Here is a 20,020-nt window from a genome sequence, read left to right as displayed (position 1 = left end):
TCCCCGGGCCTGCCGGCCACCAGGGGCGGGCTCCTGAGCTCGGCGGGTGGTGTGCGGGCAAGGGTGGCCTTGCCGGGGCTGAGGGGCCGTGGCGACGCAATGGTGGCTCCCAGTGGCTTCGGGCCAGCTGCAGTCGGGCAGCAGGGCCGGCCCGGGCTGCGGCCGGGCTGCGCCTAGCGCCGCGTGGGCGGGCAGGGGCGATGCCCCAGGGACCGCGGGCCCCGGGCCCCGAAGCCTCCGGGGCCACGTCCCTGTGAGCGACGTGCGGGATCTTGGGCGGGGCGCCAAGCGCCGAAGGGTTTGCTGGGTCACGCCGGCCCTCGGCTGGGAGGTGGTGGCCAAACCCTCCGCCACCGCCCGATACCCAAGACGTCCGTTCCCCCTGCCTGGGCGGGCTGACCGCCGGGCTGGCTGGCCCTAAGGCGCCAGCGCCAGCGCAACTGGGCCTCAAGAGGCAGCCCGCGGTCCCCGCCCCCGTCTACGGCCATACCACCCTGAACGCGCCCGATCTCGTCTGATCTCGGAAGCTAAGCAGGGTCGGGCCTGGTTAGTACTTGGATGGGAGACCGCCTGGGAATACCGGGTGCTGTAGGCTTTTTGCCTCCCGCTCCGCCTTCTCCTTTACTCGCCCGCGGGCGGTGGCCGCCGGCTCCGCCCCCGCCGGGCCCCGCTGCAGGCCCCACCTCCTCAGGCCCCTCCCACCACGGCGCGCGTGCGCCGGAGGGGCCGCTCCCCGCCGGCCCGGCCGGCCGGGCGGCCAGAAGGCGGCCCCGGAAGGCAGCCGCACCCCGGACGCTCCCGGGGTGGCTGGCCCGGACCCAGAATCCGCCGCGGGCCCGGTTGCCGTCCTTTCGGCCAGCGAGCCCCTCGACCTGCACCTGGCCGCCCCCACTGGCGCCCAGCCCCGCTGCCGCCACCTGTGCGCCGGTGTGTCCCGCCACAGCTCCCTCCGGCAGAAGCCCCGCCTCCGCCGTGTCGCCGCGGCCGGGTGCGGGAGCGGGATCGAGGGCCGGGGCCGCTTCCCCGGGCCTGCCGGCCACCAGGGGCGGGCTCCTGAGCTCGGCGGGTGGTGTGCGGGCAAGGGTGGCCTTGCCGGGGCTGAGGGGCCGTGGCGACGCAATGGTGGCTCCCAGTGGCTTCGGGCCAGCTGCTGTCGGGCAGCAGGGCCGGCCCGGGCTGCGGCCGGGCTGCGCCTAGCGCCGCGTGGGCGGGCAGGGGCGATGCCCCAGGGACCGCGGGCCCCGGGCCCCGAAGCCCCCGGGGCCACGTCCCTGTGAGCGACGTGCGGGATCTTGGGCGGGGCGCCAAGCGCCGAAGGGTTTGCTGGGTCACGCCGGCCCTCGGCTGGGAGGTGGTGGCCAAACCCTCCGCCACCGCCCGATACCCGAGACGTCCGTTCCCCCTGCCTGGGCGGGCTGACCGCCGGGCTGGCTGGCCCTAAGGCGCCAGCGCCAGCGCAACTGGGCCTCAAGAGGCAGCCCGCGGTCCCCGCCCCCGTCTACGGCCATACCACCCTGAACGCGCCCGATCTCGTCTGATCTCGGAAGCTAAGCAGGGTCGGGCCTGGTTAGTACTTGGATGGGAGACCGCCTGGGAATACCGGGTGCTGTAGGCTTTTTGCCTCCCGCTCCGCCTTCTCCTTTACTCGCCCGCGGGCGGTGGCCGCCGGCTCCGCCCCCGCCGGGCCCCGCTGCAGGCCCCACCTCCTCAGGCCCCTCCCACCACGGCGCGCGTGCGCCGGAGGGGCCGCTCCCCGCCGGCCCGGCCGGCCGGGCGGCCAGAAGGCGGCCCCGGAAGGCAGCCGCACCCCGGACGCTCCCGGGGTGGCTGGCCCGGACCCAGAATCCGCCGCGGGCCCGGTTGCCGTCCTTTCGGCCAGCGAGCCCCTCGACCTGCACCTGGCCGCCCCCACTGGCGCCCAGCCCCGCTGCCGCCACCTGTGCGCCGGTGTGTCCCGCCACAGCTCCCTCCGGCAGAAGCCCCGCCTCCGCCGTGTCGCCGCGGCCGGGTGCGGGAGCGGGATCGAGGGCCGGGGCCGCTTCCCCGGGCCTGCCGGCCACCAGGGGCGGGCTCCTGAGCTCGGCGGGTGGTGTGCGGGCAAGGGTGGCCTTGCCGGGGCTGAGGGGCCGTGGCGACGCAATGGTGGCTCCCAGTGGCTTCGGGCCAGCTGCTGTCGGGCAGCAGGGCCGGCCCGGGCTGCGGCCGGGCTGCGCCTAGCGCCGCGTGGGCGGGCAGGGGCGATGCCCCAGGGACCGCGGGCCCCGGGCCCCGAAGCCCCCGGGGCCACGTCCCTGTGAGCGACGTGCGGGATCTTGGGCGGGGCGCCAAGCGCCGAAGGGTTTGCTGGGTCACGCCGGCCCTCGGCTGGGAGGTGGTGGCCAAACCCTCCGCCACCGCCCGATACCCGAGACGTCCGTTCCCCCTGCCTGGGCGGGCGGCGGGGTCCCGCCGGGGCGGGCTGACCGCCGGGCTGGCTGGCCCTAAGGCGCCAGCGCCAGCGCAACTGGGCCTCAAGAGGCAGCCCGCGGTCCCCGCCCCCGTCTACGGCCATACCACCCTGAACGCGCCCGATCTCGTCTGATCTCGGAAGCTAAGCAGGGTCGGGCCTGGTTAGTACTTGGATGGGAGACCGCCTGGGAATACCGGGTGCTGTAGGCTTTTTGCCTCCCGCTCCGCCTTCTCCTTTACTCGCCCGCGGGCGGTGGCCGCCGGCTCCGCCCCCGCCGGGCCCCGCTGCAGGCCCCACCTCCTCAGGCCCCTCCCACCACGGCGCGCGTGCGCCGGAGGGGCCGCTCCCCGCCGGCCCGGCCGGCCGGGCGGCCAGAAGGCGGCCCCGGAAGGCAGCCGCACCCCGGACGCTCCCGGGGTGGCTGGCCCGGACCCAGAATCCGCCGCGGGCCCGGTTGCCGTCCTTTCGGCCAGCGAGCCCCTCGACCTGCACCTGGCCGCCCCCACTGGCGCCCAGCCCCGCTGCCGCCACCTGTGCGCCGGTGTGTCCCGCCACAGCTCCCTCCGGCAGAAGCCCCGCCTCCGCCGTGTCGCCGCGGCCGGGTGCGGGAGCGGGATCGAGGGCCGGGGCCGCTTCCCCGGGCCTGCCGGCCACCAGGGGCGGGCTCCTGAGCTCGGCGGGTGGTGTGCGGGCAAGGGTGGCCTTGCCGGGGCTGAGGGGCCGTGGCGACGCAATGGTGGCTCCCAGTGGCTTCGGGCCAGCTGCTGTCGGGCAGCAGGGCCGGCCCGGGCTGCGGCCGGGCTGCGCCTAGCGCCGCGTGGGCGGGCAGGGGCGATGCCCCAGGGACCGCGGGCCCCGGGCCCCGAAGCCCCCGGGGCCACGTCCCTGTGAGCGACGTGCGGGATCTTGGGCGGGGCGCCAAGCGCCGAAGGGTTTGCTGGGTCACGCCGGCCCTCGGCTGGGAGGTGGTGGCCAAACCCTCCGCCACCGCCCGATACCCGAGACGTCCGTTCCCCCTGCCTGGGCGGGCGGCGGGGTCCCGCCGGGGCGGGCTGACCGCCGGGCTGGCTGGCCCTAAGGCGCCAGCGCCAGCGCAACTGGGCCTCAAGAGGCAGCCCGCGGTCCCCGCCCCCGTCTACGGCCATACCACCCTGAACGCGCCCGATCTCGTCTGATCTCGGAAGCTAAGCAGGGTCGGGCCTGGTTAGTACTTGGATGGGAGACCGCCTGGGAATACCGGGTGCTGTAGGCTTTTTGCCTCCCGCTCCGCCTTCTCCTTTACTCGCCCGCGGGCGGTGGCCGCCGGCTCCGCCCCCGCCGGGCCCCGCTGCAGGCCCCACCTCCTCAGGCCCCTCCCACCACGGCGCGCGTGCGCCGGAGGGGCCGCTCCCCGCCGGCCCGGCCGGCCGGGCGGCCAGAAGGCGGCCCCGGAAGGCAGCCGCACCCCGGACGCTCCCGGGGTGGCTGGCCCGGACCCAGAATCCGCCGCGGGCCCGGTTGCCGTCCTTTCGGCCAGCGAGCCCCTCGACCTGCACCTGGCCGCCCCCACTGGCGCCCAGCCCCGCTGCCGCCACCTGTGCGCCGGTGTGTCCCGCCACAGCTCCCTCCGGCAGAAGCCCCGCCTCCGCCGTGTCGCCGCGGCCGGGTGCGGGAGCGGGATCGAGGGCCGGGGCCGCTTCCCCGGGCCTGCCGGCCACCAGGGGCGGGCTCCTGAGCTCGGCGGGTGGTGTGCGGGCAAGGGTGGCCTTGCCGGGGCTGAGGGGCCGTGGCGACGCAATGGTGGCTCCCAGTGGCTTCGGGCCAGCTGCTGTCGGGCAGCAGGGCCGGCCCGGGCTGCGGCCGGGCTGCGCCTAGCGCCGCGTGGGCGGGCAGGGGCGATGCCCCAGGGACCGCGGGCCCCGGGCCCCGAAGCCCCCGGGGCCACGTCCCTGTGAGCGACGTGCGGGATCTTGGGCGGGGCGCCAAGCGCCGAAGGGTTTGCTGGGTCACGCCGGCCCTCGGCTGGGAGGTGGTGGCCAAACCCTCCGCCACCGCCCGATACCCGAGACGTCCGTTCCCCCTGCCTGGGCGGGCTGACCGCCGGGCTGGCTGGCCCTAAGGCGCCAGCGCCAGCGCAACTGGGCCTCAAGAGGCAGCCCGCGGTCCCCGCCCCCGTCTACGGCCATACCACCCTGAACGCGCCCGATCTCGTCTGATCTCGGAAGCTAAGCAGGGTCGGGCCTGGTTAGTACTTGGATGGGAGACCGCCTGGGAATACCGGGTGCTGTAGGCTTTTTGCCTCCCGCTCCGCCTTCTCCTTTACTCGCCCGCGGGCGGTGGCCGCCGGCTCCGCCCCCGCCGGGCCCCGCTGCAGGCCCCACCTCCTCAGGCCCCTCCCACCACGGCGCGCGTGCGCCGGAGGGGCCGCTCCCCGCCGGCCCGGCCGGCAGGGCGGCCAGAAGGCGGCCCCGGAAGGCAGCCGCACCCCGGACGCTCCCGGGGTGGCTGGCCCGGACCCAGAATCCGCCGCGGGCCCGGTTGCCGTCCTTTCGGCCAGCGAGCCCCTCGACCTGCACCTGGCCGCCCCCACTGGCGCCCAGCCCCGCTGCCGCCACCTGTGCGCCGGTGTGTCCCGCCACAGCTCCCTCCGGCAGAAGCCCCGCCTCCGCCGTGTCGCCGCGGCCGGGTGCGGGAGCGGGATCGAGGGCCGGGGCCGCTTCCCCGGGCCTGCCGGCCACCAGGGGCGGGCTCCTGAGCTCGGCGGGTGGTGTGCGGGCAAGGGTGGCCTTGCCGGGGCTGAGGGGCCGTGGCGACGCAATGGTGGCTCCCAGTGGCTTCGGGCCAGCTGCTGTCGGGCAGCAGGGCCGGCCCGGGCTGCGGCCGGGCTGCGCCTAGCGCCGCGTGGGCGGGCAGGGGCGATGCCCCAGGGACCGCGGGCCCCGGGCCCCGAAGCCCCCGGGGCCACGTCCCTGTGAGCGACGTGCGGGATCTTGGGCGGGGCGCCAAGCGCCGAAGGGTTTGCTGGGTCACGCCGGCCCTCGGCTGGGAGGTGGTGGCCAAACCCTCCGCCACCGCCCGATACCCGAGACGTCCGTTCCCCCTGCCTGGGCGGGCTGACCGCCGGGCTGGCTGGCCCTAAGGCGCCAGCGCCAGCGCAACTGGGCCTCAAGAGGCAGCCCGCGGTCCCCGCCCCCGTCTACGGCCATACCACCCTGAACGCGCCCGATCTCGTCTGATCTCGGAAGCTAAGCAGGGTCGGGCCTGGTTAGTACTTGGATGGGAGACCGCCTGGGAATACCGGGTGCTGTAGGCTTTTTGCCTCCCGCTCCGCCTTCTCCTTTACTCGCCCGCGGGCGGTGGCCGCCGGCTCCGCCCCCGCCGGGCCCCGCTGCAGGCCCCACCTCCTCAGGCCCCTCCCACCACGGCGCGCGTGCGCCGGAGGGGCCGCTCCCCGCCGGCCCGGCCGGCCGGGCGGCCAGAAGGCGGCCCCGGAAGGCAGCCGCACCCCGGACGCTCCCGGGGTGGCTGGCCCGGACCCAGAATCCGCCGCGGGCCCGGTTGCCGTCCTTTCGGCCAGCGAGCCCCTCGACCTGCACCTGGCCGCCCCCACTGGCGCCCAGCCCCGCTGCCGCCACCTGTGCGCCGGTGTGTCCCGCCACAGCTCCCTCCGGCAGAAGCCCCGCCTCCGCCGTGTCGCCGCGGCCGGGTGCGGGAGCGGGATCGAGGGCCGGGGCCGCTTCCCCGGGCCTGCCGGCCACCAGGGGCGGGCTCCTGAGCTCGGCGGGTGGTGTGCGGGCAAGGGTGGCCTTGCCGGGGCTGAGGGGCCGTGGCGACGCAATGGTGGCTCCCAGTGGCTTCGGGCCAGCTGCAGTGGGGCAGCAGGGCCGGCCCGGGCTGCGGCCGGGCTGCGCCTAGCGCCGCGTGGGCGGGCAGGGGCGATGCCCCAGGGACCGCGGGGCCCGGGCCCCGAAGCCTCCGGGGCCACGTCCCTGTGAGCGACGTGCGGGATCTTGGGCGGGGCGCCAAGCGCCGAAGGGTTTGCTGGGTCACGCCGGCCCTCGGCTGGGAGGTGGTGGCCAAACCCTCCGCCACCGCCCGATACCCGAGACGTCCGTTCCCCCTGCCTGGGCGGGCGGCGGGGTCCCGCCGGGGCGGGCTGACCGCCGGGCTGGCTGGCCCTAAGGCGCCAGCGCCAGCGCAACTGGGCCTCAAGAGGCAGCCCGCGGTCCCCGCCCCCGTCTACGGCCATACCACCCTGAACGCGCCCGATCTCGTCTGATCTCGGAAGCTAAGCAGGGTCGGGCCTGGTTAGTACTTGGATGGGAGACCGCCTGGGAATACCGGGTGCTGTAGGCTTTTTGCCTCCCGCTCCGCCTTCTCCTTTACTCGCCCGCGGGCGGTGGCCGCCGGCTCCGCCCCCGCCGGGCCCCGCTGCAGGCCCCACCTCCTCAGGCCCCTCCCACCACGGCGCGCGTGCGCCGGAGGGGCCGCTCCCCGCCGGCCCGGCCGGCCGGGCGGCCAGAAGGCGGCCCCGGAAGGCAGCCGCACCCCGGACGCTCCCGGGGTGGCTGGCCCGGACCCAGAATCCGCCGCGGGCCCGGTTGCCGTCCTTTCGGCCAGCGAGCCCCTCGACCTGCACCTGGCCGCCCCCACTGGCGCCCAGCCCCGCTGCCGCCACCTGTGCGCCGGTGTGTCCCGCCACAGCTCCCTCCGGCAGAAGCCCCGCCTCCGCCGTGTCGCCGCGGCCGGGTGCGGGAGCGGGATCGAGGGCCGGGGCCGCTTCCCCGGGCCTGCCGGCCACCAGGGGCGGGCTCCTGAGCTCGGCGGGTGGTGTGCGGGCAAGGGTGGCCTTGCCGGGGCTGAGGGGCCGTGGCGACGCAATGGTGGCTCCCAGTGGCTTCGGGCCAGCTGCAGTGGGGCAGCAGGGCCGGACCGGGCTGCGGCCGGGCTGCGCCTAGCGCCGCGTGGGCGGGCAGGGGCGATGCCCCAGGGACCGCGGGCCCCGGGCCCCGAAGCCTCCGGGGCCACGTCCCTGTGAGCGACGTGCGGGATCTTGGGCGGGGCGCCAAGCGCCGAAGGGTTTGCTGGGTCACGCCGGCCCTCGGCTGGGAGGTGGTGGCCAAACCCTCCGCCACCGCCCGATACCCGAGACGTCCGTTCCCCCTGCCTGGGCGGGCGGCGGGGTCCCGCCGGGGCGGGCTGACCGCCGGGCTGGCTGGCCCTAAGGCGCCAGCGCCAGCGCAACTGGGCCTCAAGAGGCAGCCCGCGGTCCCCGCCCCCGTCTACGGCCATACCACCCTGAACGCGCCCGATCTCGTCTGATCTCGGAAGCTAAGCAGGGTCGGGCCTGGTTAGTACTTGGATGGGAGACCGCCTGGGAATACCGGGTGCTGTAGGCTTTTTGCCTCCCGCTCCGCCTTCTCCTTTACTCGCCCGCGGGCGGTGGCCGCCGGCTCCGCCCCCGCCGGGCCCCGCTGCAGGCCCCACCTCCTCAGGCCCCTCCCACCACGGCGCGCGTGCGCCGGAGGGGCCGCTCCCCGCCGGCCCGGCCGGCCGGGCGGCCAGAAGGCGGCCCCGGAAGGCAGCCGCACCCCGGACGCTCCCGGGGTGGCTGGCCCGGACCCAGAATCCGCCGCGGGCCCGGTTGCCGTCCTTTCGGCCAGCGAGCCCCTCGACCTGCACCTGGCCGCCCCCACTGGCGCCCAGCCCCGCTGCCGCCACCTGTGCGCCGGTGTGTCCCGCCACAGCTCCCTCCGGCAGAAGCCCCGCCTCCGCCGTGTCGCCGCGGCCGGGTGCGGGAGCGGGATCGAGGGCCGGGGCCGCTTCCCCGGGCCTGCCGGCCACCAGGGGCGGGCTCCTGAGCTCGGCGGGTGGTGTGCGGGCAAGGGTGGCCTTGCCGGGGCTGAGGGGCCGTGGCGACGCAATGGTGGCTCCCAGTGGCTTCGGGCCAGCTGCTGTCGGGCAGCAGGGCCGGCCCGGGCTGCGGCCGGGCTGCGCCTAGCGCCGCGTGGGCGGGCAGGGGCGATGCCCCAGGGACCGCGGGCCCCGGGCCCCGAAGCCCCCGGGGCCACGTCCCTGTGAGCGACGTGCGGGATCTTGGGCGGGGCGCCAAGCGCCGAAGGGTTTGCTGGGTCACGCCGGCCCTCGGCTGGGAGGTGGTGGCCAAACCCTCCGCCACCGCCCGATACCCGAGACGTCCGTTCCCCCTGCCTGGGCGGGCGGCGGGGTCCCGCCGGGGCGGGCTGACCGCCGGGCTGGCTGGCCCTAAGGCGCCAGCGCCAGCGCAACTGGGCCTCAAGAGGCAGCCCGCGGTCCCCGCCCCCGTCTACGGCCATACCACCCTGAACGCGCCCGATCTCGTCTGATCTCGGAAGCTAAGCAGGGTCGGGCCTGGTTAGTACTTGGATGGGAGACCGCCTGGGAATACCGGGTGCTGTAGGCTTTTTGCCTCCCGCTCCGCCTTCTCCTTTACTCGCCCGCGGGCGGTGGCCGCCGGCTCCGCCCCCGCCGGGCCCCGCTGCAGGCCCCACCTCCTCAGGCCCCTCCCACCACGGCGCGCGTGCGCCGGAGGGGCCGCTCCCCGCCGGCCCGGCCGGCCGGGCGGCCAGAAGGCGGCCCCGGAAGGCAGCCGCACCCCGGACGCTCCCGGGGTGGCTGGCCCGGACCCAGAATCCGCCGCGGGCCCGGTTGCCGTCCTTTCGGCCAGCGAGCCCCTCGACCTGCACCTGGCCGCCCCCACTGGCGCCCAGCCCCGCTGCCGCCACCTGTGCGCCGGTGTGTCCCGCCACAGCTCCCTCCGGCAGAAGCCCCGCCTCCGCCGTGTCGCCGCGGCCGGGTGCGGGAGCGGGATCGAGGGCCGGGGCCGCTTCCCCGGGCCTGCCGGCCACCAGGGGCGGGCTCCTGAGCTCGGCGGGTGGTGTGCGGGCAAGGGTGGCCTTGCCGGGGCTGAGGGGCCGTGGCGACGCAATGGTGGCTCCCAGTGGCTTCGGGCCAGCTGCAGTGGGGCAGCAGGGCCGGCCCGGGCTGCGGCCGGGCTGCGCCTAGCGCCGCGTGGGCGGGCAGGGGCGATGCCCCAGGGACCGCGGGCCCCGGGCCCCGAAGCCTCCGGGGCCACGTCCCTGTGAGCGACGTGCGGGATCTTGGGCGGGGCGCCAAGCGCCGAAGGGTTTGCTGGGTCACGCCGGCCCTCGGCTGGGAGGTGGTGGCCAAACCCTCCGCCACCGCCCGATACCCGAGACGTCCGTTCCCCCTGCCTGGGCGGGCGGCGGGGTCCCGCCGGGGCGGGCTGACCGCCGGGCTGGCTGGCCCTAAGGCGCCAGCGCCAGCGCAACTGGGCCTCAAGAGGCAGCCCGCGGTCCCCGCCCCCGTCTACGGCCATACCACCCTGAACGCGCCCGATCTCGTCTGATCTCGGAAGCTAAGCAGGGTCGGGCCTGGTTAGTACTTGGATGGGAGACCGCCTGGGAATACCGGGTGCTGTAGGCTTTTTGCCTCCCGCTCCGCCTTCTCCTTTACTCGCCCGCGGGCGGTGGCCGCCGGCTCCGCCCCCGCCGGGCCCCGCTGCAGGCCCCACCTCCTCAGGCCCCTCCCACCACGGCGCGCGTGCGCCGGAGGGGCCGCTCCCCGCCGGCCCGGCCGGCCGGGCGGCCAGAAGGCGGCCCCGGAAGGCAGCCGCACCCCGGACGCTCCCGGGGTGGCTGGCCCGGACCCAGAATCCGCCGCGGGCCCGGTTGCCGTCCTTTCGGCCAGCGAGCCCCTCGACCTGCACCTGGCCGCCCCCACTGGCGCCCAGCCCCGCTGCCGCCACCTGTGCGCCGGTGTGTCCCGCCACAGCTCCCTCCGGCAGAAGCCCCGCCTCCGCCGTGTCGCCGCGGCCGGGTGCGGGAGCGGGATCGAGGGCCGGGGCCGCTTCCCCGGGCCTGCCGGCCACCAGGGGCGGGCTCCTGAGCTCGGCGGGTGGTGTGCGGGCAAGGGTGGCCTTGCCGGGGCTGAGGGGCCGTGGCGACGCAATGGTGGCTCCCAGTGGCTTCGGGCCAGCTGCTGTCGGGCAGCAGGGCCGGCCCGGGCTGCGGCCGGGCTGCGCCTAGCGCCGCGTGGGCGGGCAGGGGCGATGCCCCAGGGACCGCGGGCCCCGGGCCCCGAAGCCCCCGGGGCCACGTCCCTGTGAGCGACGTGCGGGATCTTGGGCGGGGCGCCAAGCGCCGAAGGGTTTGCTGGGTCACGCCGGCCCTCGGCTGGGAGGTGGTGGCCAAACCCTCCGCCACCGCCCGATACCCGAGACGTCCGTTCCCCCTGCCTGGGCGGGCTGACCGCCGGGCTGGCTGGCCCTAAGGCGCCAGCGCCAGCGCAACTGGGCCTCAAGAGGCAGCCCGCGGTCCCCGCCCCCGTCTACGGCCATACCACCCTGAACGCGCCCGATCTCGTCTGATCTCGGAAGCTAAGCAGGGTCGGGCCTGGTTAGTACTTGGATGGGAGACCGCCTGGGAATACCGGGTGCTGTAGGCTTTTTGCCTCCCGCTCCGCCTTCTCCTTTACTCGCCCGCGGGCGGTGGCCGCCGGCTCCGCCCCCGCCGGGCCCCGCTGCAGGCCCCACCTCCTCAGGCCCCTCCCACCACGGCGCGCGTGCGCCGGAGGGGCCGCTCCCCGCCGGCCCGGCCGGCCGGGCGGCCAGAAGGCGGCCCCGGAAGGCAGCCGCACCCCGGACGCTCCCGGGGTGGCTGGCCCGGACCCAGAATCCGCCGCGGGCCCGGTTGCCGTCCTTTCGGCCAGCGAGCCCCTCGACCTGCACCTGGCCGCCCCCACTGGCGCCCAGCCCCGCTGCCGCCACCTGTGCGCCGGTGTGTCCCGCCACAGCTCCCTCCGGCAGAAGCCCCGCCTCCGCCGTGTCGCCGCGGCCGGGTGCGGGAGCGGGATCGAGGGCCGGGGCCGCTTCCCCGGGCCTGCCGGCCACCAGGGGCGGGCTCCTGAGCTCGGCGGGTGGTGTGCGGGCAAGGGTGGCCTTGCCGGGGCTGAGGGGCCGTGGCGACGCAATGGTGGCTCCCAGTGGCTTCGGGCCAGCTGCTGTCGGGCAGCAGGGCCGGCCCGGGCTGCGGCCGGGCTGCGCCTAGCGCCGCGTGGGCGGGCAGGGGCGATGCCCCAGGGACCGCGGGCCCCGGGCCCCGAAGCCCCCGGGGCCACGTCCCTGTGAGCGACGTGCGGGATCTTGGGCGGGGCGCCAAGCGCCGAAGGGTTTGCTGGGTCACGCCGGCCCTCGGCTGGGAGGTGGTGGCCAAACCCTCCGCCACCGCCCGATACCCGAGACGTCCGTTCCCCCTGCCTGGGCGGGCGGCGGGGTCCCGCCGGGGCGGGCTGACCGCCGGGCTGGCTGGCCCTAAGGCGCCAGCGCCAGCGCAACTGGGCCTCAAGAGGCAGCCCGCGGTCCCCGCCCCCGTCTACGGCCATACCACCCTGAACGCGCCCGATCTCGTCTGATCTCGGAAGCTAAGCAGGGTCGGGCCTGGTTAGTACTTGGATGGGAGACCGCCTGGGAATACCGGGTGCTGTAGGCTTTTTGCCTCCCGCTCCGCCTTCTCCTTTACTCGCCCGCGGGCGGTGGCCGCCGGCTCCGCCCCCGCCGGGCCCCGCTGCAGGCCCCACCTCCTCAGGCCCCTCCCACCACGGCGCGCGTGCGCCGGAGGGGCCGCTCCCCGCCGGCCCGGCCGGCCGGGCGGCCAGAAGGCGGCCCCGGAAGGCAGCCGCACCCCGGACGCTCCCGGGGTGGCTGGCCCGGACCCAGAATCCGCCGCGGGCCCGGTTGCCGTCCTTTCGGCCAGCGAGCCCCTCGACCTGCACCTGGCCGCCCCCACTGGCGCCCAGCCCCGCTGCCGCCACCTGTGCGCCGGTGTGTCCCGCCACAGCTCCCTCCGGCAGAAGCCCCGCCTCCGCCGTGTCGCCGCGGCCGGGTGCGGGAGCGGGATCGAGGGCCGGGGCCGCTTCCCCGGGCCTGCCGGCCACCAGGGGCGGGCTCCTGAGCTCGGCGGGTGGTGTGCGGGCAAGGGTGGCCTTGCCGGGGCTGAGGGGCCGTGGCGACGCAATGGTGGCTCCCAGTGGCTTCGGGCCAGCTGCTGTCGGGCAGCAGGGCCGGCCCGGGCTGCGGCCGGGCTGCGCCTAGCGCCGCGTGGGCGGGCAGGGGCGATGCCCCAGGGACCGCGGGCCCCGGGCCCCGAAGCCCCCGGGGCCACGTCCCTGTGAGCGACGTGCGGGATCTTGGGCGGGGCGCCAAGCGCCGAAGGGTTTGCTGGGTCACGCCGGCCCTCGGCTGGGAGGTGGTGGCCAAACCCTCCGCCACCGCCCGATACCCGAGACGTCCGTTCCCCCTGCCTGGGCGGGCTGACCGCCGGGCTGGCTGGCCCTAAGGCGCCAGCGCCAGCGCAACTGGGCCTCAAGAGGCAGCCCGCGGTCCCCGCCCCCGTCTACGGCCATACCACCCTGAACGCGCCCGATCTCGTCTGATCTCGGAAGCTAAGCAGGGTCGGGCCTGGTTAGTACTTGGATGGGAGACCGCCTGGGAATACCGGGTGCTGTAGGCTTTTTGCCTCCCGCTCCGCCTTCTCCTTTACCCGCCCGCGGGCGGTGGCCGCCGGCTCCGCCCCCGCCGGGCCCCGCTGCAGGCCCCACCTCCTCAGGCCCCTCCCACCACGGCGCGCGTGCGCCGGAGGGGCCGCTCCCCGCCGGCCCGGCCGGCCGGGCGGCCAGAAGGCGGCCCCGGAAGGCAGCCGCACCCCGGACGCTCCCGGGGTGGCTGGCCCGGACCCAGAATCCGCCGCGGGCCCGGTTGCCGTCCTTTCGGCCAGCGAGCCCCTCGACCTGCACCTGGCCGCCCCCACTGGCGCCCAGCCCCGCTGCCGCCACCTGTGCGCCGGTGTGTCCCGCCACAGCTCCCTCCGGCAGAAGCCCCGCCTCCGCCGTGTCGCCGCGGCCGGGTGCGGGAGCGGGATCGAGGGCCGGGGCCGCTTCCCCGGGCCTGCCGGCCACCAGGGGCGGGCTCCTGAGCTCGGCGGGTGGTGTGCGGGCAAGGGTGGCCTTGCCGGGGCTGAGGGGCCGTGGCGACGCAATGGTGGCTCCCAGTGGCTTCGGGCCAGCTGCTGTCGGGCAGCAGGGCCGGCCCGGGCTGCGGCCGGGCTGCGCCTAGCGCCGCGTGGGCGGGCAGGGGCGATGCCCCAGGGACCGCGGGCCCCGGGCCCCGAAGCCCCCGGGGCCACGTCCCTGTGAGCGACGTGCGGGATCTTGGGCGGGGCGCCAAGCGCCGAAGGGTTTGCTGGGTCACGCCGGCCCTCGGCTGGGAGGTGGTGGCCAAACCCTCCGCCACCGCCCGATACCCGAGACGTCCGTTCCCCCTGCCTGGGCGGGCGGCGGGGTCCCGCCGGGGCGGGCTGACCGCCGGGCTGGCTGGCCCTAAGGCGCCAGCGCCAGCGCAACTGGGCCTCAAGAGGCAGCCCGCGGTCCCCGCCCCCGTCTACGGCCATACCACCCTGAACGCGCCCGATCTCGTCTGATCTCGGAAGCTAAGCAGGGTCGGGCCTGGTTAGTACTTGGATGGGAGACCGCCTGGGAATACCGGGTGCTGTAGGCTTTTTGCCTCCCGCTCCGCCTTCTCCTTTACTCGCCCGCGGGCGGTGGCCGCCGGCTCCGCCCCCGCCGGGCCCCGCTGCAGGCCCCACCTCCTCAGGCCCCTCCCACCACGGCGCGCGTGCGCCGGAGGGGCCGCTCCCCGCCGGCCCGGCCGGCCGGGCGGCCAGAAGGCGGCCCCGGAAGGCAGCCGCACCCCGGACGCTCCCGGGGTGGCTGGCCCGGACCCAGAATCCGCCGCGGGCCCGGTTGCCGTCCTTTCGGCCAGCGAGCCCCTCGACCTGCACCTGGCCGCCCCCACTGGCGCCCAGCCCCGCTGCCGCCACCTGTGCGCCGGTGTGTCCCGCCACAGCTCCCTCCGGCAGAAGCCCCGCCTCCGCCGTGTCGCCGCGGCCGGGTGCGGGAGCGGGATCGAGGGCCGGGGCCGCTTCCCCGGGCCTGCCGGCCACCAGGGGCGGGCTCCTGAGCTCGGCGGGTGGTGTGCGGGCAAGGGTGGCCTTGCCGGGGCTGAGGGGCCGTGGCGACGCAATGGTGGCTCCCAGTGGCTTCGGGCCAGCTGCTGTCGGGCAGCAGGGCCGGCCCGGGCTGCGGCCGGGCTGCGCCTAGCGCCGCGTGGGCGGGCAGGGGCGATGCCCCAGGGACCGCGGGCCCCGGGCCCCGAAGCCCCCGGGGCCACGTCCCTGTGAGCGACGTGCGGGATCTTGGGCGGGGCGCCAAGCGCCGAAGGGTTTGCTGGGTCACGCCGGCCCTCGGCTGGGAGGTGGTGGCCAAACCCTCCGCCACCGCCCGATACCCGAGACGTCCGTTCCCCCTGCCTGGGCGGGCTGACCGCCGGGCTGGCTGGCCCTAAGGCGCCAGCGCCAGCGCAACTGGGCCTCAAGAGGCAGCCCGCGGTCCCCGCCCCCGTCTACGGACATACCACCCTGAACGCGCCCGATCTCGTCTGATCTCGGAAGCTAAGCAGGGTCGGGCCTGGTTAGTACTTGGATGGGAGACCGCCTGGGAATACCGGGTGCTGTAGGCTTTTTGCCTCCCGCTCCGCCTTCTCCTTTACTCGCCCGCGGGCGGTGGCCGCCGGCTCCGCCCCCGCCGGGCCCCGCTGCAGGCCCCACCTCCTCAGGCCCCTCCCACCACGGCGCGCGTGCGCCGGAGGGGCCGCTCCCCGCCGGCCCGGCCGGCCGGGCGGCCAGAAGGCGGCCCCGGAAGGCAGCCGCACCCCGGACGCTCCCGGGGTGGCTGGCCCGGACCCAGAATCCGCCGCGGGCCCGGTTGCCGTCCTTTCGGCCAGCGAGCCCCTCGACCTGCACCTGGCCGCCCCCACTGGCGCCCAGCCCCGCTGCCGCCACCTGTGCGCCGGTGTGTCCCGCCACAGCTCCCTCCGGCAGAAGCCCCGCCTCCGCCGTGTCGCCGCGGCCGGGTGCGGGAGCGGGATCGAGGGCCGGGGCCGCTTCCCCGGGCCTGCCGGCCACCAGGGGCGGGCTCCTGAGCTCGGCGGGTGGTGTGCGGGCAAGGGTGGCCTTGCCGGGGCTGAGGGGCCGTGGCGACGCAATGGTGGCTCCCAGTGGCTTCGGGCCAGCTGCTGTCGGGCAGCAGGGCCGGCCCGGGCTGCGGCCGGGCTGCGCCTAGCGCCGCGTGGGCGGGCAGGGGCGATGCCCCAGGGACCGCGGGCCCCGGGCCCCGAAGCCCCCGGGGCCACGTCCCTGTGAGCGACGTGCGGGATCTTGGGCGGGGCGCCAAGCGCTGAAGGGTTTGCTGGGTCACGCCGGCCCTCGGCTGGGAGGTGGTGGCCAAACCCTCCGCCACCGCCCGATACCCGAGACGTCCGTTCCCCCTGCCTGGGCGGGCTGACCGCCGGGCTGGCTGGCCCTAAGGCGCCAGCGCCAGCGCAACTGGGCCTCAAGAGGCAGCCCGCGGTCCCCGCCCCCGTCTACGGCCATACCACCCTGAACGCGCCCGATCTCGTCTGATCTCGGAAGCTAAGCAGGGTCGGGCCTGGTTAGTACTTGGATGGGAGACCGCCTGGGAATACCGGGTGCTGTAGGCTTTTTGCCTCCCGCTCCGCCTTCTCCTTTACTCGCCCGCGGGCGGTGGCCGCCGGCTCCGCCCCCGCCGGGCCCCGCTGCAGGCCCCACCTCCTCAGGCCCCTCCCACCACGGCGCGCGTGCGCCGGAGGGGCCGCTCCCCGCCGGCCCGGCCGGCCGGGCGGCCAGAAGGCGGCCCCGGAAGGCAGCCGCACCCCGGACGCTCCCGGGGTGGCTGGCCCGGACCCAGAATCCGCCGCGGGCCCGGTTGCCGTCCTTTCGGCCAGCGAGCCCCTCGACCTGCACCTGGCCGCCCCCACTGGCGCCCAGCCCCGCTGCCGCCACCTGTGCGCCGGTGTGTCCCGCCACAGCTCCCTCCGGCAGAAGCCCCGCCTCCGCCGTGTCGCCGCGGCCGGGTGCGGGAGCGGGATCGAGGGCCGGGGCCGCTTCCCCGGGCCTGCCGGCCACCAGGGGCGGGCTCCTGAGCTCGGCGGGTGGTGTGCGGGCAAGGGTGGCCTTGCCGGGGCTGAGGGGCCGTGGCGACGCAATGGTGGCTCCCAGTGGCTTCGGGCCAGCTGCTGTCGGGCAGCAGGGCCGGCCCGGGCTGCGGCCGGGCTGCGCCTAGCGCCGCGTGGGCGGGCAGGGGCGATGCCCCAGGGACCGCGGGCCCCGGGCCCCGAAGCCCCCGGGGCCACGTCCCTGTGAGCGACGTGCGGGATCTTGGGCGGGGCGCCAAGCGCCGAAGGGTTTGCTGGGTCACGCCGGCCCTCGGCTGGGAGGTGGTGGCCAAACCCTCCGCCACCGCCCGATACCCGAGACGTCCGTTCCCCCTGCCTGGGCGGGCTGACCGCCGGGCTGGCTGGCCCTAAGGCGCCAGCGCCAGCGCAACTGGGCCTCAAGAGGCAGCCCGCGGTCCCCGCCCCCGTCTACGGCCATACCACCCTGAACGCGCCCGATCTCGTCTGATCTCGGAAGCTAAGCAGGGTCGGGCCTGGTTAGTACTTGGATGGGAGACCGCCTGGGAATACCGGGTGCTGTAGGCTTTTTGCCTCCCGCTCCGCCTTCTCCTTTACTCGCCCGCGGGCGGTGGCCGCCGGCTCCGCCCCCGCCGGGCCCCGCTGCAGGCCCCACCTCCTCAGGCCCCTCCCACCACGGCGCGCGTGCGCCGGAGGGGCCGCTCCCCGCCGGCCCGGCCGGCCGGGCGGCCAGAAGGCGGCCCCGGAAGGCAGCCGCACCCCGGACGCTCCCGGGGTGGCTGGCCCGGACCCAGAATCCGCCGCGGGCCCGGTTGCCGTCCTTTCGGCCAGCGAGCCCCTCGACCTGCACCTGGCCGCCCCCACTGGCGCCCAGCCCCGCTGCCGCCACCTGTGCGCCGGTGTGTCCCGCCACAGCTCCCTCCGGCAGAAGCCCCGCCTCCGCCGTGTCGCCGCGGCCGGGTGCGGGAGCGGGATCGAGGGCCGGGGCCGCTTCCCCGGGCCTGCCGGCCACCAGGGGCGGGCTCCTGAGCTCGGCGGGTGGTGTGCGGGCAAGGGTGGCCTTGCCGGGGCTGAGGGGCCGTGGCGACGCAATGGTGGCTCCCAGTGGCTTCGGGCCAGCTGCTGTCGGGCAGCAGGGCCGGCCCGGGCTGCGGCCGGGCTGCGCCTAGCGCCGCGTGGGCGGGCAGGGGCGATGCCCCAGGGACCGCGGGCCCCGGGCCCCGAAGCCCCCGGGGCCACGTCCCTGTGAGCGACGTGCGGGATCTTGGGCGGGGCGCCAAGCGCCGAAGGGTTTGCTGGGTCACGCCGGCCCTCGGCTGGGAGGTGGTGGCCAAACCCTCCGCCACCGCCCGATACCCGAGACGTCCGTTCCCCCTGCCTGGGCGGGCTGACCGCCGGGCTGGCTGGCCCTAAGGCGCCAGCGCCAGCGCAACTGGGCCTCAAGAGGCAGCCCGCGGTCCCCGCCCCCGTCTACGGCCATACCACCCTGAACGCGCCCGATCTCGTCTGATCTCGGAAGCTAAGCAGGGTCGGGCCTGGTTAGTACTTGGATGGGAGACCGCCTGGGAATACCGGGTGCTGTAGGCTTTTTGCCTCCCGCTCCGCCTTCTCCTTTACTCGCCCGCGGGCGGTGGCCGCCGGCTCCGCCCCCGCCGGGCCCCGCTGCAGGCCCCACCTCCTCAGGCCCCTCCCACCACGGCGCGCGTGCGCCGGAGGGGCCGCTCCCCGCCGGCCCGGCCGGCCGGGCGGCCAGAAGGCGGCCCCGGAAGGCAGCCGCACCCCGGACGCTCCCGGGGTGGCTGGCCCGGACCCAGAATCCGCCGCGGGCCCGGTTGCCGTCCTTTCGGCCAGCGAGCCCCTCGACCTGCACCTGGCCGCCCCCACTGGCGCCCAGCCCCGCTGCCGCCACCTGTGCGCCGGTGTGTCCCGCCACAGCTCCCTCCGGCAGAAGCCCCGCCTCCGCCGTGTCGCCGCGGCCGGGTGCGGGAGCGGGATCGAGGGCCGGGGCCGCTTCCCCGGGCCTGCCGGCCACCAGGGGCGGGCTCCTGAGCTCGGCGGGTGGTGTGCGGGCAAGGGTGGCCTTGCCGGGGCTGAGGGGCCGTGGCGACGCAATGGTGGCTCCCAGTGGCTTCGGGCCAGCTGCTGTCGGGCAGCAGGGCCGGCCCGGGCTGCGGCCGGGCTGCGCCTAGCGCCGCGTGGGCGGGCAGGGGCGATGCCCCAGGGACCGCGGGCCCCGGGCCCCGAAGCCCCCGGGGCCACGTCCCTGTGAGCGACGTGCGGGATCTTGGGCGGGGCGCCAAGCGCCGAAGGGTTTGCTGGGTCACGCCGGCCCTCGGCTGGGAGGTGGTGGCCAAACCCTCCGCCACCGCCCGATACCCGAGACGTCCGTTCCCCCTGCCTGGGCGGGCGGCGGGGTCCCGCCGGGGCGGGCTGACCGCCGGGCTGGCTGGCCCTAAGGCGCCAGCGCCAGCGCAACTGGGCCTCAAGAGGCAGCCCGCGGTCCCCGCCCCCGTCTACGGCCATACCACCCTGAACGCGCCCGATCTCGTCTGATCTCGGAAGCTAAGCAGGGTCGGGCCTGGTTAGTACTTGGATGGGAGACCGCCTGGGAATACCGGGTGCTGTAGGCTTTTTGCCTCCCGCTCCGCCTTCTCCTTTACTCGCCCGCGGGCGGTGGCCGCCGGCTCCGCCCCCGCCGGGCCCCGCTGCAGGCCCCACCTCCTCAGGCCCCTCCCACCACGGCGCGCGTGCGCCGGAGGGGCCGCTCCCCGCCGGCCCGGCCGGCCGGGCGGCCAGAAGGCGGCCCCGGAAGGCAGCCGCACCCCGGACGCTCCCGGGGTGGCTGGCCCGGACCCAGAATCCGCCGCGGGCCCGGTTGCCGTCCTTTCGGCCAGCGAGCCCCTCGACCTGCACCTGGCCGCCCCCACTGGCGCCCAGCCCCGCTGCCGCCACCTGTGCGCCGGTGTGTCCCGCCACAGCTCCCTCCGGCAGAAGCCCCGCCTCCGCCGTGTCGCCGCGGCCGGGTGCGGGAGCGGGATCGAGGGCCGGGGCCGCTTCCCCGGGCCTGCCGGCCACCAGGGGCGGGCTCCTGAGCTCGGCGGGTGGTGTGCGGGCAAGGGTGGCCTTGCCGGGGCTGAGGGGCCGTGGCGACGCAATGGTGGCTCCCAGTGGCTTCGGGCCAGCTGCTGTCGGGCAGCAGGGCCGGCCCGGGCTGCGGCCGGGCTGCGCCTAGCGCCGCGTGGGCGGGCAGGGGCGATGCCCCAGGGACCGCGGGCCCCGGGCCCCGAAGCCCCCGGGGCCACGTCCCTGTGAGCGACGTGCGGGATCTTGGGCGGGGCGCCAAGCGCCGAAGGGTTTGCTGGGTCACGCCGGCCCTCGGCTGGGAGGTGGTGGCCAAACCCTCCGCCACCGCCCGATACCCGAGACGTCCGTTCCCCCTGCCTGGGCGGGCTGACCGCCGGGCTGGCTGGCCCTAAGGCGCCAGCGCC

At 77.0% G+C, this 20,020-nt stretch overlaps 19 non-coding genes across 19 annotated transcripts; all 19 read left to right on the top strand.

Moving 5' to 3' along the window:
* Positions 1–476: 476 nt before the first annotated feature.
* Positions 477–595, top strand: LOC136139874 (5S ribosomal RNA). The gene has a single exon (XR_010657381.1). It is a non-coding gene; the product is annotated as a 5S ribosomal RNA (ribosomal RNA).
* A 901-nt stretch (positions 596–1,496) lies between these two features.
* On the top strand, positions 1,497–1,615 carry LOC136139872 (5S ribosomal RNA). Its single transcript, XR_010657379.1, has one exon. It is a non-coding gene; the product is annotated as a 5S ribosomal RNA (ribosomal RNA).
* A 924-nt stretch (positions 1,616–2,539) lies between these two features.
* LOC136139871 (5S ribosomal RNA) lies at positions 2,540–2,658 on the top strand. The gene has a single exon (XR_010657378.1). It is a non-coding gene; the product is annotated as a 5S ribosomal RNA (ribosomal RNA).
* Positions 2,659–3,582: 924 nt separating this feature from the next.
* LOC136139870 (5S ribosomal RNA) lies at positions 3,583–3,701 on the top strand. The gene has a single exon (XR_010657377.1). It is a non-coding gene; the product is annotated as a 5S ribosomal RNA (ribosomal RNA).
* A 901-nt stretch (positions 3,702–4,602) lies between these two features.
* LOC136139869 (5S ribosomal RNA) lies at positions 4,603–4,721 on the top strand. Its single transcript, XR_010657376.1, has one exon. It is a non-coding gene; the product is annotated as a 5S ribosomal RNA (ribosomal RNA).
* A 901-nt stretch (positions 4,722–5,622) lies between these two features.
* Positions 5,623–5,741, top strand: LOC136139868 (5S ribosomal RNA). Its single transcript, XR_010657375.1, has one exon. It is a non-coding gene; the product is annotated as a 5S ribosomal RNA (ribosomal RNA).
* Positions 5,742–6,665: 924 nt separating this feature from the next.
* Positions 6,666–6,784, top strand: LOC136139867 (5S ribosomal RNA). Its single transcript, XR_010657374.1, has one exon. It is a non-coding gene; the product is annotated as a 5S ribosomal RNA (ribosomal RNA).
* Positions 6,785–7,708: 924 nt separating this feature from the next.
* LOC136139866 (5S ribosomal RNA) lies at positions 7,709–7,827 on the top strand. The gene has a single exon (XR_010657373.1). It is a non-coding gene; the product is annotated as a 5S ribosomal RNA (ribosomal RNA).
* Positions 7,828–8,751: 924 nt separating this feature from the next.
* On the top strand, positions 8,752–8,870 carry LOC136139865 (5S ribosomal RNA). The gene has a single exon (XR_010657372.1). It is a non-coding gene; the product is annotated as a 5S ribosomal RNA (ribosomal RNA).
* Positions 8,871–9,794: 924 nt separating this feature from the next.
* LOC136139863 (5S ribosomal RNA) lies at positions 9,795–9,913 on the top strand. The gene has a single exon (XR_010657371.1). It is a non-coding gene; the product is annotated as a 5S ribosomal RNA (ribosomal RNA).
* A 901-nt stretch (positions 9,914–10,814) lies between these two features.
* Positions 10,815–10,933, top strand: LOC136139862 (5S ribosomal RNA). Its single transcript, XR_010657370.1, has one exon. It is a non-coding gene; the product is annotated as a 5S ribosomal RNA (ribosomal RNA).
* A 924-nt stretch (positions 10,934–11,857) lies between these two features.
* LOC136139860 (5S ribosomal RNA) lies at positions 11,858–11,976 on the top strand. Its single transcript, XR_010657368.1, has one exon. It is a non-coding gene; the product is annotated as a 5S ribosomal RNA (ribosomal RNA).
* Positions 11,977–12,877: 901 nt separating this feature from the next.
* Positions 12,878–12,996, top strand: LOC136139859 (5S ribosomal RNA). Its single transcript, XR_010657367.1, has one exon. It is a non-coding gene; the product is annotated as a 5S ribosomal RNA (ribosomal RNA).
* Positions 12,997–13,920: 924 nt separating this feature from the next.
* LOC136139858 (5S ribosomal RNA) lies at positions 13,921–14,039 on the top strand. The gene has a single exon (XR_010657366.1). It is a non-coding gene; the product is annotated as a 5S ribosomal RNA (ribosomal RNA).
* A 901-nt stretch (positions 14,040–14,940) lies between these two features.
* On the top strand, positions 14,941–15,059 carry LOC136139498 (5S ribosomal RNA). The gene has a single exon (XR_010657031.1). It is a non-coding gene; the product is annotated as a 5S ribosomal RNA (ribosomal RNA).
* Positions 15,060–15,960: 901 nt separating this feature from the next.
* LOC136139857 (5S ribosomal RNA) lies at positions 15,961–16,079 on the top strand. The gene has a single exon (XR_010657365.1). It is a non-coding gene; the product is annotated as a 5S ribosomal RNA (ribosomal RNA).
* Positions 16,080–16,980: 901 nt separating this feature from the next.
* Positions 16,981–17,099, top strand: LOC136139856 (5S ribosomal RNA). Its single transcript, XR_010657364.1, has one exon. It is a non-coding gene; the product is annotated as a 5S ribosomal RNA (ribosomal RNA).
* A 901-nt stretch (positions 17,100–18,000) lies between these two features.
* LOC136139855 (5S ribosomal RNA) lies at positions 18,001–18,119 on the top strand. Its single transcript, XR_010657363.1, has one exon. It is a non-coding gene; the product is annotated as a 5S ribosomal RNA (ribosomal RNA).
* Positions 18,120–19,043: 924 nt separating this feature from the next.
* LOC136139854 (5S ribosomal RNA) lies at positions 19,044–19,162 on the top strand. The gene has a single exon (XR_010657362.1). It is a non-coding gene; the product is annotated as a 5S ribosomal RNA (ribosomal RNA).
* Positions 19,163–20,020: the final 858 nt, after the last annotated feature.

This window comes from Phocoena phocoena, chromosome 19 (assembly GCF_963924675.1).
Source record: "Phocoena phocoena chromosome 19, mPhoPho1.1, whole genome shotgun sequence".
NCBI classification, from domain to species: Eukaryota; Metazoa; Chordata; class Mammalia; order Artiodactyla; family Phocoenidae; genus Phocoena; species Phocoena phocoena.
This window is presented reverse-complemented; position numbering and strand designations above follow the sequence as displayed.